The sequence below is a fragment of the Saccopteryx bilineata genome, chromosome 7 (assembly GCF_036850765.1).
Source record: "Saccopteryx bilineata isolate mSacBil1 chromosome 7, mSacBil1_pri_phased_curated, whole genome shotgun sequence".
Classification (NCBI taxonomy): domain Eukaryota; kingdom Metazoa; phylum Chordata; class Mammalia; order Chiroptera; family Emballonuridae; genus Saccopteryx; species Saccopteryx bilineata.
Window position 1 is genome coordinate 29,421,111 of NC_089496.1, and position 9,391 is coordinate 29,430,501.

General features: G+C 42.7%; 1 pseudogene; it reads left to right on the top strand.

Annotated features, from left to right (window-relative positions):
- Nucleotides 1–7,520: 7,520 nt before the first annotated feature.
- On the top strand, nucleotides 7,521–7,730 carry LOC136311275 (U2 spliceosomal RNA; annotated as a pseudogene).
- The last annotated feature ends 1,661 nt before the right edge of the window (nucleotides 7,731–9,391 follow it).

The window sequence follows — 9,391 nt, forward strand, 5'->3', positions numbered from 1 at the left end:
GTCGCTCTGCCGCAACCAGAGCCATTCTAGAGCCTGGGGCAGAGGCCTAGGAGCCATCCCCAGCGCCCGGGCCATCTTTGCTCCAATGGAGCCTTGGCTGCAGGAGGGGAAGAGAGAGACAGAGAGGAAGGAGGGGGGGGTGGAGAAGCAAATGGGCACTTCTCCTATGTGCCCTGGCCGGGAATCGAGCCCGGGTCCCCCGCACGCCAGGCTGATGCTCTACCGCTGAGCTAATTGGCCAGGGCCCTTATTTATTTATTCTAATGTAAGATGTTCTCTCCCCTCCCCTCACTCTACCCAGCTCTTCTTAAGATTTTCTCTTAATCAGTGGTTTTGACCAACTTGATTATGGCATATTTTGGCTGTTCAAGTCACATGTGTTGTTCTTGGGGTTTGTTGAACTTCTTAGATCTGTGAGTTTATGGTGCTCATCACTTAAAATATTTTTTTGGCTATTTTTTCTTCAAGCAGTTTTTGGGTCTTTCCCTCACCCCCTGCTTCAAAGACTTTAATTACATAAATGTTAGGCCACTTGGAGTTGGTCCGCTGCTCACTGATGCTCAAATCATTTTTGTTAATTCTCTTCTCTTTTTGTATTTCATTTCGATGATTTCTGTTGTCGCCTCTTCAAGTTTATTATTTCTTTCTTCTGAAAGATCTGATCTCTTGTTATTCCTCTCCAGTGTAGTTGTCATCCCAGCAAGGATAGTTTTCACATCTTCAAGTTTGATTGCCTCAGATTTCTGGCTTCAGAGAAGCACCCATGTTTTGGTTTTTTTTTGCACTATCTGTTGTCCCTACTTAATATTTTGAACACATGGAATAGAGTTATAATAATAGTTTTTATTTTTTTATTTATTCATTATAGAGAGGAGAGAGAGAGAGAGAGAGAAGGGGGGAGGAGCAGGAAGCATCAACTCCCATATGTGCCTTGACCAGGCAAGCCCAGGGTTTTGAACCGGCAACCTCAGCATTTCCAGGTTGACGCTTTATCCACTGCACCACCACAGGTCAGGCCAATAGTTTTAGTGTCCTTATCTGTTAATTTTAAGATTGGTCTCAGTTTGGGTCAGTTTCAGTTGGTTGATTTTCTTCCTCTTTATGGGTTATATATTCTTTTTTAAAATTTTTTTATTAATTTTGAATTTATTGTGTTTACATGGATTCAAGTGTCCCACTGCATATAACTCCCTCACTCCCCACCCCTGCACCCCTTTTCATACCCCCTTTGCCCCCTCCCCCTAACTCCCTCCCCCTTCCCTCTGGGATTTGCTGTCCTGTGATCTGTATCTCTGTGTTATGTATGTATAATTTCACTAATCCGTTTACCTTTTCTAATCTCATCCCCTTATTCCCCTTCCCTCTGTCCCTCTGCTCCCTGTGACCCCATCTCTGCCTGTATTCCATTTCTCAGTTCACTTTTGTTCCTTAGATTCCACATATATATGAGATCATATGATATTTTTCTTTCTCTGCCTGGCTTATTTCACTTAACATAATAGTTTCCAGGTCCATCCATGCTGTCACAAAAGGTAAGGTTTCCCTCTTTTTCACAGCTGCATAGTATTCTATTGTGTATACGTACCACAGCTTTTTAATCCACATCCACTGACAGTGAGTTGTGTATTCTGACTTCTTTGTATTCCTGGTAAATTTGGATTGAATGTCAGACATTGAGAGTTTATCTTGTTTATATTCCTATAAATAATGTGATTGTTTCTGTGATGCAGTAAAGTTATTCAGAAATAGTTTGGAACTTTTGAATCTTACTTTTATAATTTGGTAGATGTGACCAGAGCATCAGTTAGTCTAGGGATAATTATTCTTTATGTCTATGTAATACCCTTCTGAATACTCTACCCAATGCCCCATGAAAAATGAGATTTTCCAATCAGATTGGTGATATTGGGGACCAATTCCTGTCCCATGTGATCCTGGGTCCTGTTCCCTTTCACTCCCTGGTTTCCAGTCGTTTACTCAAATGAACGTGCTGGACAGTGTGGGAGACCCTTTGAAGGTTTCCATGCTTTTCTTTGCACAGAATACCTCTCTGGTATTCAGTCCTGCAAACACCATCTGCCTTGTTTCCCCTTAACTCTAAGCTTTATAGTGTCAACTCAGAAAGTCTGATGGGTTCTGATTGGCTTCTCTCTCCCTGGTAGACCTGGAAACTCTGAAGCCAGGAAGCTGGGGCAATCATAAGGCTCACCTTATTCATTTTCTGTCTCGCAGGGATCATTGTCTTTTATTGACTGATGTTCAGTGTCCTGAAACCATTGTTTCATACATTTTGTTTTCTCTCTCTCTCTTTTTTTTTTTTTTTAGAGAGGAGAGAGAAAGGGAGAGAGAGAGACAGAGAGGGAGAGAGAGGAGAGAGCACCAGAGAGAGAAGGTGAGGAGGAACTGGAAGCATCAACTCCCATATGTGCCTTGACCAGGCAAGCCCAGGGTTTCGAACCGGAGACCTCAGCATTTCCAGATCAATGCTTTATCCACTGCGCCACCACAGGTCAGGCCCCCTTTTTTATATTTTAGATTATTTGTTATCTTTCTTGGCTGGAAGCAGAACTTCCTTCTAGCGTTTTAAGAATCTGTCTCACTGTTTTCTGGCCACTATTGTGTTTTATTTTATTTTATTGATTGAATGATTGATTGATTTGAATAAAAGACAGAGAGACAGAGAGAGAGAGAGAGAGAGAGATTTGTTGTTCTTTTTATTTATGCATTTACTGGTTGATTCTTATACGTACCCTGACTGGGGATCTAATCCGCAACCTTGGTGCATCAGGACAATTCTCTAACCACCTGAGCTACCCTGCCAGGGCTTAGCCACTATTGTTTTTAATGAGAAGTCAGAGTCATCCCTATTGTTGTTCCCCTCTGTGTGATGGCTTTTCCCCTTTGGCTGCTATTAACATATTTCTTTATTTTTGGTGTTCAACTATTTTACAATCACGTGCCTAGGTTATGCTCTTGTTTGTATTTGTACTGTTTTTGGTTTGCTCAGCTTCTTTGATCTGTGGGTTTATGTTTTACACCACATGTTGGGAAATCTAAACCATTATTTCTTCATGTATTTTTGTGTGCCAATCTCTCTCCTATTCTTATGAGACTCTAATTGTATGTCTGTTAAGTATCTTCCTACTGTTCATTTAAAAATTATTTTTATCTTTATTCTTTCGTTTGGGTAATTTCTATTCACTTATTTTAAAACTCACTGATTCCTTTGTTTTCATTGTCCATTTTTCTCTTAAACTCATGTAGTGAGTTTTTTAAAATTAATTAATTATTTATTATTATTTTTTTTAACAGGGAAGCAGGGAGGCAGAGAGATAGACTCCTGCATGTGCCCCCACAAGGATACACCCGGCAAGCCCCCTATGAGGTGATGTTTTGCCCATCTGGGGCCCTTGCTCTGTTGCTCAGCAACTGAGCTATTTTAGCACCTAGGTGAGGCCATGAAGCCATCCTCAATGCCCAGGGCCAACTTGCTTCATGGCTGTGGAGATGAAAGAGAGATAGAGAGAGAGAAGGAAGAGGGGGATGGGTGGAGAAACAGATGGTCGCTTCTCCTGTTTGCCCTGATTGGGAATCAAACTCGGGACATTCATATGCCTGGCTAACGCTCTACCGCTGAGCCAACCAGCCAGGGTCCAGTATGTCTTTTGTTTTGTCTATTTTACTTTTCAGTTCTTGAATTTCCATTTGGTTATTTTTTGTAGTTTTCATGTCTTGACTGACATTTTCTCTATATTGACTTTTCTATCCATCATTTTCTTTAAATCTTTGAACATAAATATAACAATTTTTAAGAGACCTGCATCATCTTGGGGGACTACTTTTATTGACTATTGTTTTTCTTTGACTTTACATCATACTTTTTTTTTGCTTATTTGCAAGTATGGCAATTTCTAAAAATGTATACAGAATATATGGATAAGACATGATTTATAGATTATAATATTTTTTTTTAAAGAATGACGTGAGGTTTTCTTTGGCTGACAGTTCATTCATGGTGATTACGTAGAGCTTGTAGAGTGGTGGTTTTCATCCAGGCAGAATTTTATTCTCCACACTCAGGAGACATTTGGCGATGTATAGAGATATTTTTGGCTGTCACAGCTTGGGGTTGGTGATGGCATACGGTGGGGAGAGGACAGGATTGCTGCTAAACATCTCCCAATTCACAAGAAGAGCATCCCACAACCATCTCGATGATGCCGAAGTTGACACAACCTCCTGCAGATGTTTTATTTTATTTTTTTATTTTTTTTAAATTTAAATAATTTTATTTTTTAATGGGGCGACATCAATAAATCAGGATACATATATTCAAAGATAACAAGTCTAGGTTATCTTGTCGTTCAATTATGTTGCATACCCATCATCCAAAGTCAGATTGTCCTCTGTCACCTTCTATGTAGTTTTCTTTGTGCCCCTCCCCCTCCCCCTTTCCCTCTCCCTTTCCCCCCTCCCCCCGTAACCACCACACTCTTATCAATGTCTCTTAGTTTCACTTTTATGTCCCACCTACGTATGGAATAATGTTTTTTTCTGATTTACTTATTTCACTTCGTATAATGTTATCAAGATCCCACCATTTTGCTGTAAATGATCTGATGTCATCATTTCTTATGGCTGAGTAGTATTCCATAGTGTATATGTGCCACATCTTCTTTATCCAGTCATCTATTGATGGGCTTTTTGGTTGTTTCTATGTCCTGGCCACAGATGTTTTAGATGCTGTTAGAAGGGGTCTTGTAGTTTTCCCCTCTAGTCCTAGAACATGTCCCTTATTTTAGGGCATAGACCTTATTTCTAGTGTGTGGCTTTCCTAGGTCTTAACTAAATGTCTGAAGTACAAATTGAAGTCTTTCCCTCCCTCCCTGACGAGCTAGAACTCCACAGTCTCCCAGAACTTGACACCTCCTGGTGTCTTCTCTCAGAAATCGCTTCCCAGTGGCTGTTCTCGGTTGCCCTCGCTGAGGCCCACCCCGGACAAGTGCAGTCAATGCTTGGCCAAGGTCCTGAGGGGCACCTCGGGGCTGAGATCCGGAGAATCCACAATTTATATCTCCTCCATCTCAAGGAGTTTCCCCTATAAATTTTAGCCTCTGATGCAACCCTAAACTCCAAGCTGTCCCCTCTGCCTAGTGAGACTGTCTCTCTTTTTTTTTTTTTTTGTATTTTTCTGAAGCTGGAAACGGGGAGAGGCAGTCAGACAGACTCCCACATGCGCCTGACCGGGATCCACCCGGCACGCCCACCAGGGGCGACACTCTGCCCACCAGGGGGCGATGCTCTGCCCCTCCGGGGCGTCGCTCTGCCACGACCAGAGCCACTCTAGCGCCTGGGGCAGAGGCCAAGGAGCCATCCCCAGCGCCCAGGCCATCTTTGCTCCAATGGAGCCTCGGCTGCAGGAGGGGAAGAGAGAGACAGAGAGGAAGGGGGGGGGGTGGAGAAGCAGATGGGCGCTTCTCCTGTGTGCCCTGGCCGGTGAGACTGCCTCTTGTACAATACTTCACTTCATAAAGTGCCGGATAGACATGTCAGGTCACCGTGAAGCCCACCTCCCATGTCTCCCTCTGCCAGGGTTCACAGCCCGGTAGTGTTTGTTGGCCAGCGCTTGACAACAATTCCCTCAGATATTGTGTCCAGTTTTATAGCTTGTAGTAGGAGTGTAATTCTTACAGCAGGCATTCCATCGTGGCCCGGGGCAGACATCTCAGTACTGGAACTTGAATCTCAACTCGAACTTACAGGTTTCTCCAGCCTACTTTGATAATAGAGGAAGTTAAAAATACAGTTTTCTTCTCTAGAAAAACTGAAGAGAAACATTTCTGCTAGATCTACCTTCTCATCCCATTCTCCAAGGCCTGCTTAGTGCTGGATAATCTGGACCACACAAACGATGCCTTTTCTCTACTAATGATAGCTGTTTTCTATCAGGTGCTTGCTATTGCCAGGCACTGGGCAAACAGGTGTACATACATTTTATTATATTTAAGGTTCTCAGAAGCCTAATTTTTCCTATTTTACTTACAAAGAAACTGAGGCTCCAAGGAATTAAGCAATTTGCTGAATTTTTTTACCAACGGAGTAACAGAGCTGAAACAAATATCTCAGTCTGTCTGACTTTAAAACCTCACATGTGGTCCTGGCCAGGTAGCTCAGTTGGTTGGAGCGGGTCCTGATAAACCAAGGTTATAAGTTTGACCCCCAGTTGGGGCACATACACTGAATGCCTAGATAATTGGAGCAGCAGATTGATATTTTTCTCTCTCTCTGTCTTTCTCTCTCTCTCTTCTACCTTCCTCTCTTCCTAAAATTCCAATAAATAATAAGAGTAAAAAAAAATCTCAAATGTGTATCAGTCAGGGTAGGCTAATTACTGTAACAAACAACCCTCAATCTCAGTGGCTGAACAATACTAGTTTATGAAAGTGTTCTCCTTATTCAATACCACATTCCAGCATGGGTGGGCAGAAATGCCTACCTTACACAATCCTTCCTTCTGGTGGCTCTGTTTTTCCTTGGGACCTTGGGGATCTCTGTTCCTTTACTTCATCAGAAGACAGAAAAGAGAGTGTGGAGAATCAAGCTGGAAGCTCCTTAGGTGGTAAGTGGAGAACATCGCACTTGTGACCATATTCAATTGAGCAGATCTAAGTTACAGAACTCTACCTAACTACAGTGAGACTGGGAAGTATAGTTTGGGCATGCACTCATGAAAAAATTTTTAAAAAGAATGGGTTTTGATGAACAGTAAGCTAGTCCCAACCATTAAGCCAGTTTCTCCCCTAAGTGGCTCATTGGAAGGTATTTGCACTCTTTCTAAATGCAGTTTTTCCAGGCGAGGGTTCTGGTTTAGTGCCACAGATAATTTTCTAAGCTAGTGAAAGTTGACATAAATTATGTCCTAAAAAGTTCTGTGTCTTCAGTTCATGTATTACATTGTCCTTCACAAGGTCAATGATAATTATCAGCATCCCCACTACATGTTTATTCTTTTTCCGGGGCAGAGGCCAAGGAACCATCCCCAGTGCCCGGGCCATCCCCGCTCCAATGGAGCCTCGGCTGCGGGAGGGAAAGAGAGAGACAGAGAGGAAGGAGAAGGGGAGGGGTGGAGAAGCAGATGGGCTCCTCTCCTGTGTGCCCTGGCCGGGAATCGAACCCGGGACTTCTGCATGCCAGGCCGACGCTCCACCACTGAGACAACCGGCCAGGGCCTACATGTTTATTCTTAATTTATGACATTTCAATGTGTAGGTGGTATCTGTGTTATTCTCATGAAGGCACTACACTTGTTCTCTCGTCATTTCTTCCTGTCATGCCCAGACCCGGGCCACCACGGAGTCAGCACCTGTTTTCTTGGCTTTTATCTGGTCCGTGCATTAGGCTTTCAGAATAGTGTTTTCCGGTGAAAGTTCTGAGTCTGTAAACACAAATAAGTGTCAGGAACTTTCTCATTACCCTGAAGACAATATCGGGACTAAATTGATAGTGAAAATATAATCACAGTTGCTTCTTGGCATTTTGGCTAAGATCAAGTGTCACATCTGTTCTTATCAGTTTAATATCTGACCCAGATATTAAATATGTGAACTGCGACTATCAGAGGATAATATAGTAATTGGATTTCTGGAGCCGGGAGATGGAATGGAAGCTTGCTCCGTCCACTCCATGCATCGAGCTGGTATTGCCACCCTTCCAGGAGAGGTACATCTTCCTGGGGAAAAATAATCACAAGTATGAGGAAGACGCTTCCATAGGGGGCTGCTGGGTTCCTTTGGGAGATTGTGGGGACGCTGGGGAGACCAACAGTTAACTTAGAAAGAGGCAAATCTGCAAAAGCACACCAGTCAAGTTGCTTTGCTTATCCTACCTGAGTCTTTCTTTTGACCTGAATATGTCTCAGCCATCTGTTTGGTTGGAGTGTTTAAAGTGATTTTCCTCTCTTCTTTCCTAGTCCATCCTGCAGAGACTGCCATTACCTTCAGAAGTGCAGTTCACATTAGGTCTTATTCTTGCTCAGACAGCTTTGGCCCAAACGTCGGCTCCATCTCCGCATCATGGCTCCATCTTACATCTCTGACTTTGTCTCCAGTGTCTCCTCGCACATGCTCACTCCTATCCAACCAGACAGGTGCCCATCGAGTCCCCTTGCTCCGTGCTCTTACGAATGAGCTTCCCTGTGCCTGGACATCTTCTCATTCTCGTTTCTACTCCTCAAAGTCCTCCCCAATTTTTAGGGCCCGAGTAAAAAGGTATCTCTTCTGTGAAGCCTGCACCACGTTTTTGGTTAAACAAACCTCTCTCCTGCTTGTGTTTGTGCAGCACTTGTAATAGTCAGTCTGTTCTGCGTCCCACCTTCCCTGGTAGGTCCCAAGCTCCTGGGGGTCGGTGTCTTGTGACTTTCCCTGTCCATTTTCCATGGTGCACAGCATCACACCTTGTCCTATAAAGATGCTTAGAAATGCTGATGGGGCAAAATAAAAAGCAGTCTGTGCTCTCAACTGAAAAAAAAAAAAAGAGTTAAATCTCACATATGAGTGAAATCATTTGGTTCTTGACTTTTTCTCTCTGACTTATTTGGTTTAGTGTGATATTCTCAAGATCCTGTGTTGTCACAAACGGCAGTATTTCATCTTCCCTTATGGCTGTGTAGTATCCCATTGCGTACAGGCACCGCAGTTTTATCCAGTCATCTATGGAAGGCTGCTACGCTGCAAGCCACAAATGCACAAAAAAGAAAAACAAACAAAAACTTATAACACGGACAGCAGTAGGATGATTAGTAGAGGCAATGGGGGGTGGGGGTTTAGTAAAGGCTACAGAGGGCCAAATATATAGTGATGGAAGCAGATTTGACTTTGGGTGGTGGTCACACAATGCAGTACACAGATGATGTATTATAGACTTGTACACTTGAAAATGGATATATATTTATTAACCAATGTCACCCCAATAATTTTAATTACAAAATAATGAAATAGACAATGTTCAAAAGAAAAAAAAACAAAAAACCCAGAACTTTACCCTGAATGAATCTGGAACATACTATTCTCAAAATGATTTAATAATATGACTGAGATAACCTATGTACGCACACCCTAGAAGTGCATTTAAATGGCCTTTAAACAAAAAGATATAATTCCTTCAAACAGTTAATTTTTTAATATAACTATAGTATCTCTTGACAGTCTGCATTTTCTTAAAGATAATATTATTGGAATTATTTCTATAAAAGCTATTCTGACTTCCAGTTTCCACAGAGGCATCTTACAGATAGGCACTGAGCGTGCCTGAGATGAGCCACTGCAGGTGACCGCCAGCCATGTCCGTAGCGGTCCTGCATCCAGACTGGCTGTGAGAAGCACAGTCCTGTCGG